Below are 16,640 nucleotides of genomic sequence, written 5' to 3'. Positions count from 1 at the left end.
TCAGTATCTTTTTGTTAAGCACTCCTTTTAAAGGTGGTCAGTCACATTTAAACAACATTTAATGACATTTTTTACTTTTTGTATATTCTGGTAGAGAATTATTTAAGGAACAAAAAGACCGATTACATAGAGTTAGATTCCTATTTGAAATGTATATTTTATTATTTTTATAAAATTTTGTAATTACTCCCCTTTAATATGAAAGTATATAAAAAGCTGGGTATTTCTTTTAATTTCGATACAATGTCTAGTTTTACATTTGCATTTGATAGACATATCAACTATTGAACAATCTGAACCAAAATGCAAGTTTAAAAGCTGTGTGTAGCTTCTGAATTCATTTATTTCCAATCTATCTCGGTTGTGCAACCAAGATAGGCAAAGGGAGGTAATAATAATTTTTCAAACTTGCATTTCTAATGAATTCCATCTAAATACATAATTTTTTATGCAAATATTTTACAAATATATTACAATATGTCTAATATTTATACATTTCCTTAGGCAAAGAATGTTTATCCAATTTATACTTATGATAAAATAACTCTATCTTGGTTGGGCAACCAGGATAGGAAAATGAAATTTTAAAAAATACCTCCAGTGAAAATCTAATTTGTGTTAAGTGTTAAGTGAACATAAATGAGTGCAAATGATCAGATGCTAAAGTTTCGAACAAATCCGTTACATGGCCAAAATCTGATTATCCACCTTTAACAGTTAATGGTACTGTCCATATTGAAAGATGAACAAGTTCATTACAGAAATTTAGCAGGGTTAATTGAATGTATCTTGTCAGTGTAGAAACAATGTTTTGTTTTCTCTTTTAGGGAAATTATGACATAAGTGATATATCTAGTTTTGTCAGAAATGCCCCAGTTGGGTTTACTGTCCTTCTGACAGCTCTTGTTATGTTTGTTAACTTCTTATGGTACTGTAGCAGTTTTGAATTTTCATGTAAATAACACAGAATATTTATTTGAGTACAAGATATTTTTTATTCACAGTTATTTTCGAGTAAGACCTGGAGATTATTTATGTAAACTTGTCTTATTTATATAAACTTGTCTTAGAAGCAGCCACTTCCCTTAGCCAGTTGGCTAACTTCCCAGATTGTCATGTTATTCAATTTTCTTTAAGAATCCTCTTCTTTTAAACAGCCACATTGTATCGTTCATTTGGCTTGCTACTTTATACAGGTTTAACTCTGTTTTATAGACAGGGACTGATTTAAATATAATGTATAAATTTGATTCTATGATTGAAGGGAGGTAACTCAATTTAAAATTTTCCTACTAAATTTTATCATGGTAATGTTACAATTGCCTTTCTGCAAATATCACATTAAAAGGTTGAATAATATTTTAAGCTGCAAGTATTTGTATGCCTATATGAATTATTTTTGTTGTGTTTTTGTAGTGAAGCCACAGGAAAACAAAGAAAAAAAGCTATATACAAAGAATTTCAGACATACAGGGTTGTAGATCTTTCTAGGATCTTGTTGTGAGATGTAGGGAGCTGCCTAACAGATTGAATGTATAATGTAAGAGACTAAGTATTACTGATTAAAATTTGCATTCTTAAACTAGGTTCTATCTGTAGGTAAAATGAGATTAAATATAGATGCCACATAATATTTGTTTGACCTGTAGTGCGTTTTCAGGTATACAGTTCAAGGATGTGACATTGTGCAAACCCGATTTGGTTAAGTTTTTAGCTCACCTGTCACAAAGTGACAAGGTGAGCTTTTTTGATCGCGTGGCGTCCGTCGTCCGTCCGTGCGTGCGTCCGTTAACTTTTGCTTGTGACCACTCTAGAGGTCACATTTTTCCTGGGATCTTTATGAAAGTTGGTCTGAATGTTCATCTTGATGATATGTAGGTCAAGTTCGAAACTGGGTCATGTGCGGTCGAAAACTAGGTCAGTAGGTTAAATAATAGAAAAACCTTGCGACCTCTCTAGAGGCCATATTTTTCATGGGATCTGTATGAAAGTTGGTTTGAATGTTCATCTTAATGATATCTAGGTCAAGTTCGAAACTGGGTTAGCTGCGGTCAAAAACTAGGTCAGAACATCTAAAAATAGAAAAACCTTTTGGCCTCTCTAGACGCCGTACTATTCAATTGATCTTCATGAAAATTGGTCAGAATGTTCAACTTGATGATATCTAGGTCAGGTTTGCAACTGGGTCACGTGCAGTCAAAAACTAGGTCAGTAGGTCAAATAATAGAAAAACATTGTGACCTCTCTAGAGGCCATATTTTTCATGGGATCTGTATGAAAGTTAGTCAGAATGTTCACCTTGATGATATCTAGGTCAAGTCCAAAACTGGGTCCACTGCGGTCAAAAACTAGGTCAGTAGGTCTAAAAATAGAAAAACCTTGTGACCTCTCTAGAGGCCATACTTTTCAATGGATCTTCATGAAAATTGGTCAGAATGTTCACCTTGATGATATCTAGGTCAGATTCGAAACTGGGTCACATGCCGTCAAAAACTAGGTCAGTAGGTCAAATAATAGAAAAACCTTGTGACCTCTCTAGAGGCCATATTTTTCATGGGATCTTTATGAAAGTTGGTCCGAATGTTCGTCTTGATGATATCTAGGTCAAGTTCAAAACTGGGTCAACTGCGGTCAAAAACTAGGTCAGTAGTTATAAAAATAGAAAAACCTTGTGACCTCTCTAGAGGCCATACTCTTCATGAGATCTTCGTGAAAATTGGTGAGAATGTTCACCTTGATAATATCTAGGTCAAGTTCAGAACTGGGTCATGTGCCTTCAAAAACTAGGTCATTAGGTCAGATAATAAAAAAACATTTTGACCTCTCTAGAAGCCATATTTTTCAATGGATCTTCATGAAAATTGGGTCATGTGGAGACAGGTGAGCGATTCAGGACCATCATGGTCCTCTTGTTGTATATAAGCTGGTATCTCAGCAACCACTTGTGGGAATGGATTGAAACTTCACACACTTATTCACTGTGATAAACTGACTTACATTGCACAGGTTCCATAACTCTATTTTGCTTTTTTTACAAAATTATGCCCCTTTTTTGACTTAGAAAGTTTTGGTTAAGGTTTTGTATGTAAGCTGGTATCTCAGTAACCACTTGTGGGAATGGATTGAAACTTCACACACTTATTTACTGTGATAAACTGACTTACATTGCACAGGTTCCATAACTCTCTTTTGCTTTTTTTTACAAAATTATGCCCCTTTTTCGACTTAGAATTTTTTGGTTAAGGTTTTGTATGTAAGCTGGTATCTCAGCACTCACTAATTGGAATGGATTGAAACTTCGCACACTTGTTCACTGTCACAATCTGACATGCACAAAGCAGGTCCCATAACTTTATTTTGCTTTTTAACAAAATAATGCCCCTTTTTCAACATAGAAATTTTTGGTTAAGTTTTTGTATGTAAGCTGGTATCTCAGTATCCACTTATGGGAAAGAATTGAAACTTCACACACTTGTTCACTGTCATGATATTACATGCAGTGCAAAGGGTCAATAACTCAACTTTGCATTTTACAAAATTATGCCCCTTTTTCAACTTAGGAGTTTTGGGTTAAATTCTTATATGTAAGGTGGTATCTCAGTACCCACTAATGGGAATGGAATGAAATGTCACACACTTGTCCATTGTCATGAGCTGATAAGCACTATGCAGGTTTCATAACCCTATTTTGCTTTTTTACTAAATTATGCCCCTTTTTTATGCCCCCAAAGGGGGCATAAAAACTGTCCGTCCGTTAGTTCGTTAGTTAGTTCATTTATTCATCACATTAACTTTTTGCATGAAGGCACTTTACTCGCGAACCACTGCTCCCAGGACCTTCAAACTTCACATGCTGATAGTACTTATTGAGTATACCACCCCTACTGACTTTGGGGTCACCAGGTCAAAGGTCAAGGTCACAGGGCCAACATTAACTTTTTGCATGAAGGCACTTTACTCGCGAACCACTGCACCCAGGTCCTTCAAATTTCACATGCTGGTAGTGCTTATTGAGTACACCACCCCTACTGACTTTGGGTTCACCAGGTGAAAGGTCAAGGTCACAGGGGCCGATGTTAACTTTTTGCATGAAGGCACTTTACTTGCGAACCACTGCCACCCAGGACCTTCAAACTTCACATGCTGATAGTACTTATTGAGTACACCACCCCTACTGACTTTGGGGTCACCAGGTCAAAGTCAAGGTCACAGGGGTCAACGTTAACTTTTTGCATGAAGGCACTTTACTCGCGAACCACTGCACCTGGACCTTCAAACTTCACATGCTGATAGTACTTATTGAGTACACCACTCCTACTGACTTTGGGGTCACCAGGTCAAAGGTCAAGGTCACAGGGGCCAACATTAACTTTTTGCATGAAGGCACTTTACTCGTGAACCACTTCACCCCGGACCTTCAAACTTTACATGCTGATAGTATTTTATGAGTACACCAACCCTACTGACTTTGGGGTCACCAGGTCAAAGGTCAAGGTCACAGGGGCCAACGTTAACTTTTTGCATGGAGGCACTTTACATACGAACCACTGCACCCAGGACCTTCAAACTTCACATGCAGATAGTACTTATTGAGTACACCACCCCTACTGACTTTGGGGTCACCAGGTTAAAGGTCAAGGTGCTGCGGGAGCATTTGTCACCATTAGTGACAGCTCTTGTTGACTTTTGTATTCATTCAATCGACAAGGCTGTTGAATAGTCGAGCGTTGCTGTCCTCTGACAGCTCATGTTTCCTGTCCGGTCCATAACATAAGATTTTGTATGTAAGCTAGTATCTCAGTATCCACCGATGGGAATGAATTGAAACTTCACACACTTGTTCACTGTCATGATCTGACATGCACTGTATGGTCCTATAACTCTACTTTGCATTTTATTTTAATTATGCCCCTTTTTCGACTAAGCTGTTTATGGTTAAGTTTATGTAAGCTGGTATCTCAGTATCCATTAATGGGAAAGTTTAAAAATCTTCTTGTTTGAAACCACAACACTTAGACTTTTGATATTTGGTTTGTTGCATTGCCTTATGGTCCTCAACCAAAATTGTTCAAATTGTACCCCTTGGGTGAAAAGAGGCCCTGCCCTGGGGGTCCCAAGTTTTATATAGACTTATGTAGGAAAAAGCTTTAAAAATTCTTTTTGTCTGAAACCATACAACCTAGAGCTTTGATATTTGGTATGTAGCACAGTATAATAGTCCTTTACCAGGATTGCTGAAATCATCCCCTGGAGTTAAAACTTGCCCAACCCAGGACACTGGAGTCAATATATGCCATGCCGGAGGGTCCCTTGTTTCAGTCACGTTGACTTATAAAGGAAGAATTTATTATCAACATGTGAAGTTGTGAATCCACACCTGTTCACCCCCACTGACCTGCTCACAACCCCATCGTCCACCCCACATAATTTTTTTTCTTCATTTTTATATGCCTGTCTCTGAAAGAACGGGGCATATTATGTAAACACCCATGGCGGCGGGTGGTCTGCGTCCAAAAGCATGTCAAACAGTTTTCATCCTATCTTCACAAAACTTGCTGACAATGCTTGTAGGCATAATATCTTTGGCAAGTCCAATAACCACCCAAATCACCCTAGGCACTCTTGGATTATGGCCCTTGAATTACTTGAAAAACTGCAAATTTAGCCTTGTCCGTTCTCTAAGTCAAACAATTTTCATCCAGTCTTTACCAAACTTGCTGGCAATGTTTGTGGGCATAATATCTCGGCCAAGTTTGATAATCACCTAAATCGCCCTTGGCACTCTTGGATTATGGCCCTGGAATTACTTGAAATCTGCGAAATTAGCCTTGACTATATTCAAAAAGTTTTGATCCGATTGTCAATTTCATCCCACATGGAACCTCACAAATACCTTGATTCCTTCTTACCCTTTGTTTTAGTTAACAAGGCAACAAGGCATTCAACATCAACATTATAACTGAATATTTAGATGGGCGTATTTTGTGACTGACAGTCTGGCATTCTTGTTTTCTTTCTGTTTTTAACCTTAGACCTTCCATGAATATTTATCAACATGCAAAGTTGTATCCTCCCCCTCCCCCCACCTAACTCCTCCACCCAGTCATCCGATCACCCAACAACCCCTCAACAATTTTTATCCCCCGACGAAAGTCGGAGGGATATAGTTTTGGCATTGTCCGTCTGTCCGGAGCCATATCTAAGAAATGGGTGGGAATATTTATTTAAAACTTCTGTGGTTGTGTACACACAATTTCGTTTGGATTTATATGTAAATTAAGAGTTATTGCCCTTTAATTGTATAAAAATCCACATATTTGTACATAACAAACTTATCATTTGGTAGAATTTCATTAAATTTCTTTCATTCTTTTCCATGAATATTTATTGTAAACCTGTGAAGTTGTGTACCCACACCTGGTCACCCCCTTACCTTGATCACACCCCTCCCGATCCCCCCCCCCCCCCCCCCCCCCCCAAAAAAAAAAAAAATAAATAAATAAATAAAAAAATTCATTCCTTATTTTAGATTTTTTTCAAACAAACTTCATATACATGTTCATCACTATGAGGTTATGGGGCCCATCAAGTTTCAGACAGATTGCCCAAGTAACACCAGAATAATGGCCCTTAAAAGTTTTTAGTGTTAACTATATAGGGTACTATAGATATGGCAATTTCTGCATCATAACTTTTGATATATTTGACCTTGAACTATGAAACTTAAACAGAATTTAGAGCACTATATTGTGGTTGTGCATACACAATTTCGTACGGATTTCTTTTGTAACTTCAGAGTTATGACCCTCTTCTTGTCCAAAACCACAGGGCCTAATGCTTTGATATCTGATGTGTAGCATCATCTAGTGGTCCTCTACCAAAATTGTTCAAATTATCCCCCTAGGGTCAAATTGGCCCTGCCCCGGGGGTCACATGGTTTATATAGACTTATATAGGGAAAACTTTGAAAATCTTCTTGTCCAAAACCACAGGGCTTAGGGCTTTGATATCTGGTGTGTAGCATCATCTAGTGGTCATCTATCAAAATTGTTCAAATTATCCCCCTATGGTCAAATATGGCCCGGCCCCGGGGGTCCCAAATTTTACATAGACTTATATAGGAAAAAAAAAATTAAAAATCTTCTTCTCTGAAACCACAACACTTAGACCTTTGATATTTGGTTTGTAGCATTATCTTATGGTCCTCAACCAAAATTGTTCAAATTGTACCCCTGGGGTGAAAAGAGGCCCTGCCCTGGGGGTCCCAAATTTTATATAGACTTATATAGGAAAAAGCTTTTAAAATCTTCTTGTCTGAAACCATATGACCAAGGCTTTTGATATTTGGTATGATGCATTGTCTAGTAGTCCTCTACGAAGATTATTCAAATTATGCCCCTGGGGTTAAAAGAGGCCCCACCCTGGGGTTACTTAGTTATTATGCGAGTTATATAGGAAGAAATACTTAAAAAAAATCATCTGATCCTATTTCCAAGACTATTTAATTATAATTACCTGATGACCCCAAGTAATATGATGTCACTTTACTGTGACCTTGACCTACTGACCTACTTTCCTGTTTTTTTAAGATACAGCCTTGAAATTTTGATGACATACACAGTTTTGCACACCAGTCGTAAAACTGAATTTCATTAACCATGAATATGACTTACTTTCTTAATATTTTATTATCAGTTTGACATTTGAAACTTGTAGCTCATATTACTCAGGTGAGTGATCCAGGGTCATCATGACCCTCTTGTAGATTTTTTTCAAACCTTCTATGATTGTTTATCAACATGCAAGTTGTACTATTCCCCCACCTCACTCCTCCACCCAGTCATGCCCACCACTGATGATGCATCCTCTACCCCCCCCCCCCCCCTTTTACCCTTTTTTTAGCTCACCTGTCACAAAGTGACAAGGTGAGCTTTTGTGATCGCGGTCAAAAACTAGGTCAGTAGGTCTAAAAATAGAAAAACCTTGTGACCTCTCTAGAGGCCATACTTTTGAATGGATCTTCATGAAAATTGGTGAGAATGTTCACCTTGATGATATCTAGGTCAAGTTCGAAACTGGGTCACATGCCTTCAAAAACTAGGTCAGTAGGTCAAATAATAGAAAAACCTTGTGACCTCTAGAGGCCATATTTTTCATGGGATCTGTATGAAAGTTGGTCTGAATGTTCATCTTGATGATATCTAGTTTAAGTTTGAAACTGGGTCACATGCGGTCAGAAACTAGGTCAGTAGGTCTAAAAATAGAAAAACCTTGTGACCTCTCTAGAGGCCGTACTTTTGAATGGATCTTAATGAAAATTGGTCAGAGTGTTTACCTTGATGATATCTAGGTCAGGTTCGAAACTGGGACACGTGCGGTCAAAAACTAGGTCAGTAGGTCAAATAATAAAAAAACCTTGTGACCTCTCTTGAGGCTGTATTTTTCATGGAATCTGTATGAAAGTTGGTCTGAATGTTTATCTTGATTATATCTAGGTCAGGTTTGAAATTGGGTCAACTGCATCAAAAACTAGGTCAGTAGGTCTAAAAATAGAAAAACCTTGTGACCTCTCTAGAGGCCATACTTTCAAATGGATCTTCATGAAAATTGGTCAGAATATTCACTTTGATGATATCTAGGTCAAGTTCGAAATTGGGTTACGTGCGATCAATAACTAGGTCAGTAGGTCAAATATTAGAAAAACCTTGTGACCTCTCTAGAGGCCATATTTTTCATGGGATCTGTATGAAGGTTGGTCTGAATGTTTATCTTGATGATATCTAGGTCAGATGTGAAACTTGGTCAACTGCGGTCAAAAACTAGGTCAGTAGGTCTAAAAATAGAAAAACCTTGTGACCTCTCTAGAGGCCATACTTTTGAATGGATCTTCATGAAAATTGGTGAGAATGTTCACCTTGATGATATCTAGATCAAATTCGAAACTGGGTCACATGCCGTCAATAACTAGGTCAGTAGGTCAAATAATAAAAAACCTTGTGGCCTCTCTAGAGGCCATATTTTTTCAATGGATCTTCATGAAAATTGGTCAGAATTTTTATCTTGATGATATCTAGGTCAGGTTCAAAACTGGGTCACATGAGCTCAAAAACTAGGTCACTATGTCAAATAATAGAAAAAACAACGTCATACTCAGTTCAAAACTGGGTCATGTGGGAACAGGTGAGCGATTCAGGACCATCATGGTCCTCTTGTTTTTTGGGTTTTTTTTTTTTTCATTTTTAATTTTCCATCAATATTTATAATCAACATGTGAAATTTTGTTTCCTCTCTCGTTCCCCCGCACCACCACCCTCTAAAAAAATAAATATATACATATATATATTTCCATTCCTTTTTTTAGCTCGTGAATTTTTCTGATCGCTCGATGTCCGGCGTCTGTCGTCTGTCTGTCTGTCAACATTTAGCTTGTGTATGCGATAGAGGCTGTATTATTCAATTGATCTTCATGAAATTTGGTCAGAATGATTACCTTGATGAAAGCTAGGCCGCGTTTCGAATGGATGATCTGGGGTCAAAAATTAGGTCACTAGGTCAAATCAAAGAAAAACCTTGTGTATGCAATAGAGGCTGTATTTTTCAATTAATCTTCATGAATATTTGTCAGAATGATAACCTTGATGAAATCTAGGCCAAGTTTGAAAATGGATTATCTGGGGTCAAAAACTAGGTCACTAGGTCAAATCAAAGAAAAACCTTGTGTATGCGATAGAGGCTGTATTTTTCAATTAATCTTCATGAATGCTGGTCAGAATGATAACCTTGATGAAATCTAGGCCTAATTTGAAAAATGGGTCATCTCGGGTCAAAAATTAGGTCACTATGTCAAATCAAAGAAAAACCTTCTGTATGCGATAGAGGCTGTATTTTTCAATTAATCTTCATGAATTTTGGTCAGAATGATAACTTTGATGAAATCAAGGCCGACTTCAAAAATGGGTCATCTCGGGTCAAAAACTAGGTCACTAGGTCAAATCAAAGAAAAACCTTGTGTATGCAATAGAGGCTGTATTTTTCAATTGATCTTCATGACATTTGGTCAGAATGATTGCATTGATGAAATTTTTTTTTTTTTTTTTTTTTGGATTTAACGTCGCACCGACACATGATAGGTCATATGGCGACTTTCCAGCTTTGATGGTGGAGGAAGACCCCAGGTGCCCCTCCGTGCATTATGTCATCATGAGCGGGCACCTGGGTAGAACCACCGACCTTCCGTAAGCCAGCTGGATGGCTTCCTCACATGAAGAATTCAACGCCCCGAGTGAGACTCGAACCCACATCGATGAGGGGCAAGTGATTTGAAGTCAGCGACCTTAACCACTCGGCCACGGAGGCCCCGCATTGATGAAATATAGGTCAAGTTTGAATATGGGTCATCTGGGGTCAAAAAGTAGGTCACTAGGTCAAATCTAAGAAAAACTTTGTGTATGCGATAGAGGCTGTATTTTTCAATTGATCTTCCTGAAATTAAGTCAGAATGATTGCCTTGATGAAATCTAGGTCGAGTTTGAATATGGGTCATCTGAGGTCAAAAACTAGGTCACTAGGTCAAATTAAAGAAAAACCTTATATATGCGATAGAGGCTGTATTTTTCAGTTGATATTCATGAAATTTCCTCAGAATGATTGCCTTGATAAAATCTACGTTGAGTTTGATTATGGGTCATTGGACTCAAAAAGTAGGTCACTAGGTCAAATCAAAGAAAACCCTTCTGTATGCGATAGAGGCTGTATTTTTCAATTAATCTTCATGAAATTTGGTCAGAATGATTGCCTTGATGTAATCTAGGTCAAGTTCAATTATGGATCATCTGGGTCAAAAAGTAGGTCACTAGGTTAAATCAAAGAAAAACCTTGTGTATGCGATAGAGGCTGTTTTTTTCAACTGATCTTCATAAATTTTTGTCAGAATGATAGCCTTGATGAAATCTAGGTCAAGTTCGAATATGGGTCATCTGGGTTTAAAAACTAGGTCACTAAGTCAAATCAAGGAAAAACCTTGTGTATGCAATAGGAACTGCATTTTACACTGGATTTCATAAAATTTGGTCAGAATGGTTGGCTTGATGAAATCTAGGTCAAGTTGGAATATGGGTAGTCTGGGGTCAAAAACTAAGTCACTAGGTCAAATCAAAGAAAATACTTATTTATACTCAAGATTTTTTGCTCCAGTTTTAATGATAATTGGTCAGAATATTTTTATGCCCCCGAAGGGAGGCATATAGTTTTTGAACAGTCTGTCGGTCTGTCAGTCTGTCCGCAATTTTCGTGTCCGGTCCATATCTTTGTCATCGATGGATGGATTTTCAAATAACTTGGCATGAATGTGTACCACAGTAAGACGACGTGTCATGCGCAAGACCCAGGTCCGTAGCTCAAAGGTCAAGGTCACACTTAGACGTTAAAGGTCATTTTTCATGATAGTTGGGCGTGTCCGGTCCATATCTTTGTCATCGATTGATGGATTTTCAAATAACTTGGCATGAATGTGTACCACAGTAAGACGACGTGTCGCGCGCAAGACCCAGGTCCGTAGCTCAAAGGTCAAGGTCACACTTAGACGTTTAAGGTCATTTTTCATGATAGTGCATTCGTGTCCGGTCCATATCTTTGTCATCGATGGATGGATTTTCAAATAACTTGGCATGAATGTGTACCACAGTAAGACGACGTGTCGCGCGCAAGACCCAGGTCCGTAGCTCAAAGGTCAAGGTCACACTTAGACGTTAAAGGTCATTTTTCATGATAGTGCATTCGTGTCCGGTCCATATCTTTGTCATCGATGGATGGATTTTCAAATAACTTGGCATGAATGTGTACTACAGTAAGACGACGTGTCACGTGCAAGACCCAGGTCCGTAGCTCAAAGGTCAAGGTCACACTTAGACGTTAAAGGTCATTTTTCAAGATAGTGCATTGATGGGCGTGTCCGGTCCATATCTTTGTCATTCATGCATGGATTTTAAAATTATTGGGCATGAATGTGTACCACAGTAAGACGACATGTCGCGCGCAAGACCCAGGTACGTAGGTCAAATGTCCTAAACTCTAACATCGGCCATAACTATTCATTCAAAGTGCCATCGGGGGCATGTGTCATCCTATGGAGACAGCTCTTGTTTTCCATGAAATCATTAGGTCAAACATGTTTACACTGTTATGGTGTGTTATGGTGTGTTTCTCAAGTGACAGCCTAGGGCCATCTTGGCCCTCTTGTTTTTTTAAATGTTCAAACCTTCAACATGTTAAGTTATGACTGCACAAACCTTGCCCTTAGCCATGTTCAAGATATCTTGCCTGTGTTCTCTTAAGGACATCTGTTCTTTTAAGTTCAAATGTTAAACAACATCATCTGGTGCCAAACCACTCAAAGACAATATTTTGTTCCAGTTAAACTTCAAGCTCACATTTCAATTAACTGCATTTAATTTGAAAGCTAAGCTTATTACAGTAAGCATATCCCATTCAAAATAAATTCTCCAGTCAGGATCAAAGTATCATACATTTATTATGTACTCTTTTATTAAACACTCGTTTTCTGTTAAATTGATTTTGACTAATGAAATTATTTGCTTCTTATTAACATCCTTAACTTTTTGCCGGATATATTTTTTTTGCCATTCCCCACCACAAACCCTTTCGGCGGGGGATACCAATTCATCAAATTTGCTTGTTTTACATATTTTTCATTTTCCATCAATTTTGATTATCAACGTGAAGTTTTGAACCCTTACCCGGTCACCCCGACCCCCACCGCACCCCTCACACATACACAGTACCTGCCTGTATATATTTAGTAGAAACTTTTACATGTTCAGGCAAGCAACTAAACTCAGGTGAGCAATATAGGGCAATCATGGCCCTCTTGTATCCTGTGTGATAAAGAACTCTGTAAGCATTTTCTAAATTTCGAAAAATTAGACATAAATCCAGAGGCTTGCAGCTTTAAATTCATTTACAGTTCTTCAAAATATTAGCTGTATAAGTTGCTGGAGATATTTTTAATAGTTTCAAGTATTTCGTTTATTGTCTTTGACAAACATCTGGCATATTTTCCAGTTGATCATTTCCTGTTTGGAGATATATCATTAAAAAGAACTTGCATGCTCTCACTAAATTCTGGGTTTTCTTGCTGTGCACTGTTTTTCATATTTGCCAACTATGCATGTAATACTTACCACATCCGGTTCTTATCATATATGTATATATATTTCATACCTTTTGAGCAAAATATGTAAACAATGAATGCAAATGCACCAAACATTGTGTAGCCTAGGCTACAGTCCATACAAGGCCTGTATTCTGTAATGCTATGCATTCTAGTAGAATATGTCCGAGCCATGTTTGAAATTGAAATTGATATGAAACACTGATCCCTGTGGAATCTGACCTTTCAAGATGCTGTATGTACCCTTGCTGCATATCTGCTAACAAAAGTGCTGGTGCACCCAGATGACATTTATGCTTTTTATGTTGTGCGGTATGATTTCTTAATTACATGAACCGGTTCAGAATACTGGTTATTATTCTTGCATGGAATGAATTTGCCATACAATATCGGCATATGATGTTGAAATATGTCATTTACTTGATTTTGACCAGCAGTAATTTTCTATGAGAAGACTGCTTAGAGTAGTGTGGTTGGTGCTTGACAAGTATAAAGTCACTTGCTTCAGATATAACAAATCAAATAAGGAAGAAGTCAACAAAGTATGCACTTTGAAGTAAATAGCCTTGGATCTAACTGACCTTTCCTGTAGTCTGTTTGTTTGAGCAAGACATAGTCTTTTCACCCCAGAATGTTCACATTTCTAAATGTCAGAAATCTCAATGCCATTGTTCAGTCTGTGCACAGTGGATGCAAGCTGGGTGCCAACATTCCTGCCATAACGTTCTGATTGAGGGATTCACAGTATCACATTTTTACGTACCAGTGAAGGGATGCATTGTTTCTATAGCAGAGACACTCGGTTTCATTTTGATGATTTCATGTAGTATAACCTTTGTTTTTATTGTGCATGTTCAGGTTGGTTTGTGATGCAGGAACTTGGACCTCTGCCACCAGGAGTTAAGAGTCGGAACCAGAGCATACTTAGGACTTGGAGCAGTCTCCATCATTACAAGCCACAGTCGCATCTAAGACACTTGGTAAGACTTTCCTTATAGCTTTGGTATCAGTGGTCATTTCCTTCCATGGTGCTTTTAGAGTCAATTACAACGGGTTTTAATGTCTGCACTGATGACAAAATTGAGATTGTCTGAATTGTTTGATCAGCAAGTCATTCTACTTAGTGCCACCCCTTCGGCTGGTCTGGAATCACCATCTTGTGTAATGCATTTGATCAATGTCCCTTGTAGTGCTAACTGGGTTCTGGTAGATTTCCCAATTTTGTATTCTGACAGAGGGGCATTAGTCTTGATGTTTGCTTTATCCTGAATATGGACAATGAAAACAAAAGATAATAGGCAAAGGTAGATTTCTCGGAAGCACAGAGCACCAAAAAACACGGGGGTGAAGGGAAAGTTGAACAAAGACAAATATACAAGGGAATGCCATGTCCTTTAAAAACAGTGGCACTACAACGTAAACCACAATAGCGCAGACACTCATGTACCAAAGACAAACACACAACGACGATCAACTGAATAACATAGAAAAACGAACAAGCAACACATAAGAAAACAGTAGGGCACCGTTATAGACTCAAGCTGACAAACGCACCCACACAAGTAGGAAAAAACAATCAAGTACCATCTTGGGATTCGACTGCCAAAATAAAGAGGAGCCACGAAAACTTACTAAAAGTAAAGGGGAGGGGATGCAGAAAGTAGCGTAAATGCAAGGGAAGGGAGAGGGCAAAAGGGGGAGTGGGGCGGAGGAAAAACACCAACAAAAACAAGAAAACATATGCAACACACAGTACAAGACAGACAAAACAACCTGTTGAAAATAGGGGCACCACCTTGGAACGGTCAGTAACCTAAATAAAGGAAACTGGGAGTTTAAACGCGTTTAGGGCATGCCAACCTCGCACTTAAACCCTATCTTCAACAAGTTAAACAACACAATGTTAATAAAATCCCCGCTGAGAAAGGCTCTAACATTAGTGCAAAAGTAACTGATAAATAAAGCAAAACATAAAATTAAGGTAAATTTAAGGTACAATTACACCAATGTACTTAACAACTTGCATCGTATCCTCTTTTGATAAACTTTTAAACCAGTTTTACAAAAATTTGATTAAAATAAGGGTTATGTTTAATTTTCTGAATTTTATAAACTACATCTCCGTAGTATTCCGGGTGTGCAAGTCCAAGTTTTAAAAGTGTTTTAAGGGGCATATTGTTTTTTTCTAATAGTTCAGATGATCTGTAGTAAAATTTACTAAAAGCTTTCCGTAGCTTATGAAAACGGTAACCCTGTTGTAACAATTTCTTGGGGATATGAAGATTTCTGTCATTAAAATCAGACTTGCGACAAGTCACATTCATTTCTTTATCTTTCAGTCAAGCAGCTGTCCAGCAAAGTTTATTATGAACACAGTGTGCTAAATAAACTGTTGGGAAGTCATAGTCTCATAGCTAAACCGATAACCTAAGAGAGGCACTCTGTCCCTTCTTCCTGCGGCTGGCAATGATTGGTGAGTTATATTGTCTGTACAGGGCTATATTTATAATGTTCTCATTGTTGCCACACTCCTTATTTACTAACTTCTTTGAGCATCTGGACCTTTTAACACGTCGCCATTTTAAGAAGACTTCTGCAACTGGGTGGTAGATGTATGTCCATACATGTCACCAGATAATGGAACCTTGTACTACCAATTGGAGTGTCCTGCAGACCAGTGGCCAATACTATATTTTGAGCAGCTGTATTTCTGGAGAGATGACTTTTTTGTACATTTTCTGCTCAGGGGTGACATAATTACAGTTCCAACATTTTAATGTATTCTTCCAGCACATACTCCCATTTCTTCTCTTGAGCAAGTTTGGTGCTTTGCATTCCGAGGAGTTGGCATTCATACGGCCTTAAGCTTGTATAGCTATGTTGAATGCCTGTGTCATCCTTTCATTGTCAACTAGTCTCATGCCTTCACATGGTTTTGAATTCTTTTCCTCTGATTTCAGGTCAGTCTTGGTGTTTGGTTTGTTTCCTAACAGCTGTTTAGGCCTGGAAAATCCCTTACAGTCAGGGATGGATGGTATTGAGCTATCTGCAGACATTTTGTTCACCAGGGAGAACTCGTCAACGTTTATCCATGTCATCGGAAGAGGATACAGTCAGTATAAAGCCTATGTTCCAGGGAGTATAACCCTCTTGGAAATGTGTTTATTTAAAAAAAAATTCACCTTTTCTTTTCATGGTTGTTTGGATCAGTATGTAATGAAGCACATAGCTTTATGAAGAGAGTGACTATATATTATTTTACTTACAATGTATATAGTAGAGTGCCAATTTCGAAAGGTCTAGACATGCTGGACAAAAGTACCAAATTTTGTAAAACGATAGCTTGGGACAATATAAGACTTTTGGCTGTAAGAGCCAAGGTCACAGCTCTTTGGAATTCTATTTTTAGAACATTCAAAATGGCCGCCATTAAAACAAATAGCTATTTTAG

At 38.0% G+C, this 16,640-nt stretch overlaps 2 protein-coding genes across 3 annotated transcripts in view; one reads left to right on the top strand and one right to left on the bottom strand.

Moving 5' to 3' along the window:
* LOC123546999 (zinc finger MYM-type protein 6-like) overlaps nt 1-14,169 on the top strand; it is a 42,615-nt gene extending 28,446 nt beyond the window's left edge. The window contains exons 7-8 of the transcript XR_008367011.1: nt 1,417-1,540; nt 14,048-14,169. The gene's annotated coding sequence lies outside the window, so the exon portion shown is untranslated. The remainder of the gene's footprint in view (nt 1-1,416; nt 1,541-14,047) is intronic.
* Nucleotides 1-16,640, bottom strand: part of LOC123529642 (uncharacterized) — a 582,930-nt gene that overhangs the window by 354,237 nt on the left and 212,053 nt on the right. The gene's annotated exons all lie outside the window — the stretch shown is intronic.

Source organism: Mercenaria mercenaria, chromosome 14 (genome assembly GCF_021730395.1).
Source record: "Mercenaria mercenaria strain notata chromosome 14, MADL_Memer_1, whole genome shotgun sequence".
In the NCBI taxonomy this organism is placed as follows: Eukaryota; Metazoa; Mollusca; class Bivalvia; order Venerida; family Veneridae; genus Mercenaria; species Mercenaria mercenaria.
The sequence above is the reverse complement of the archived record's forward strand: the minus strand, read 5'-3'. Positions and strand labels throughout refer to the sequence as shown.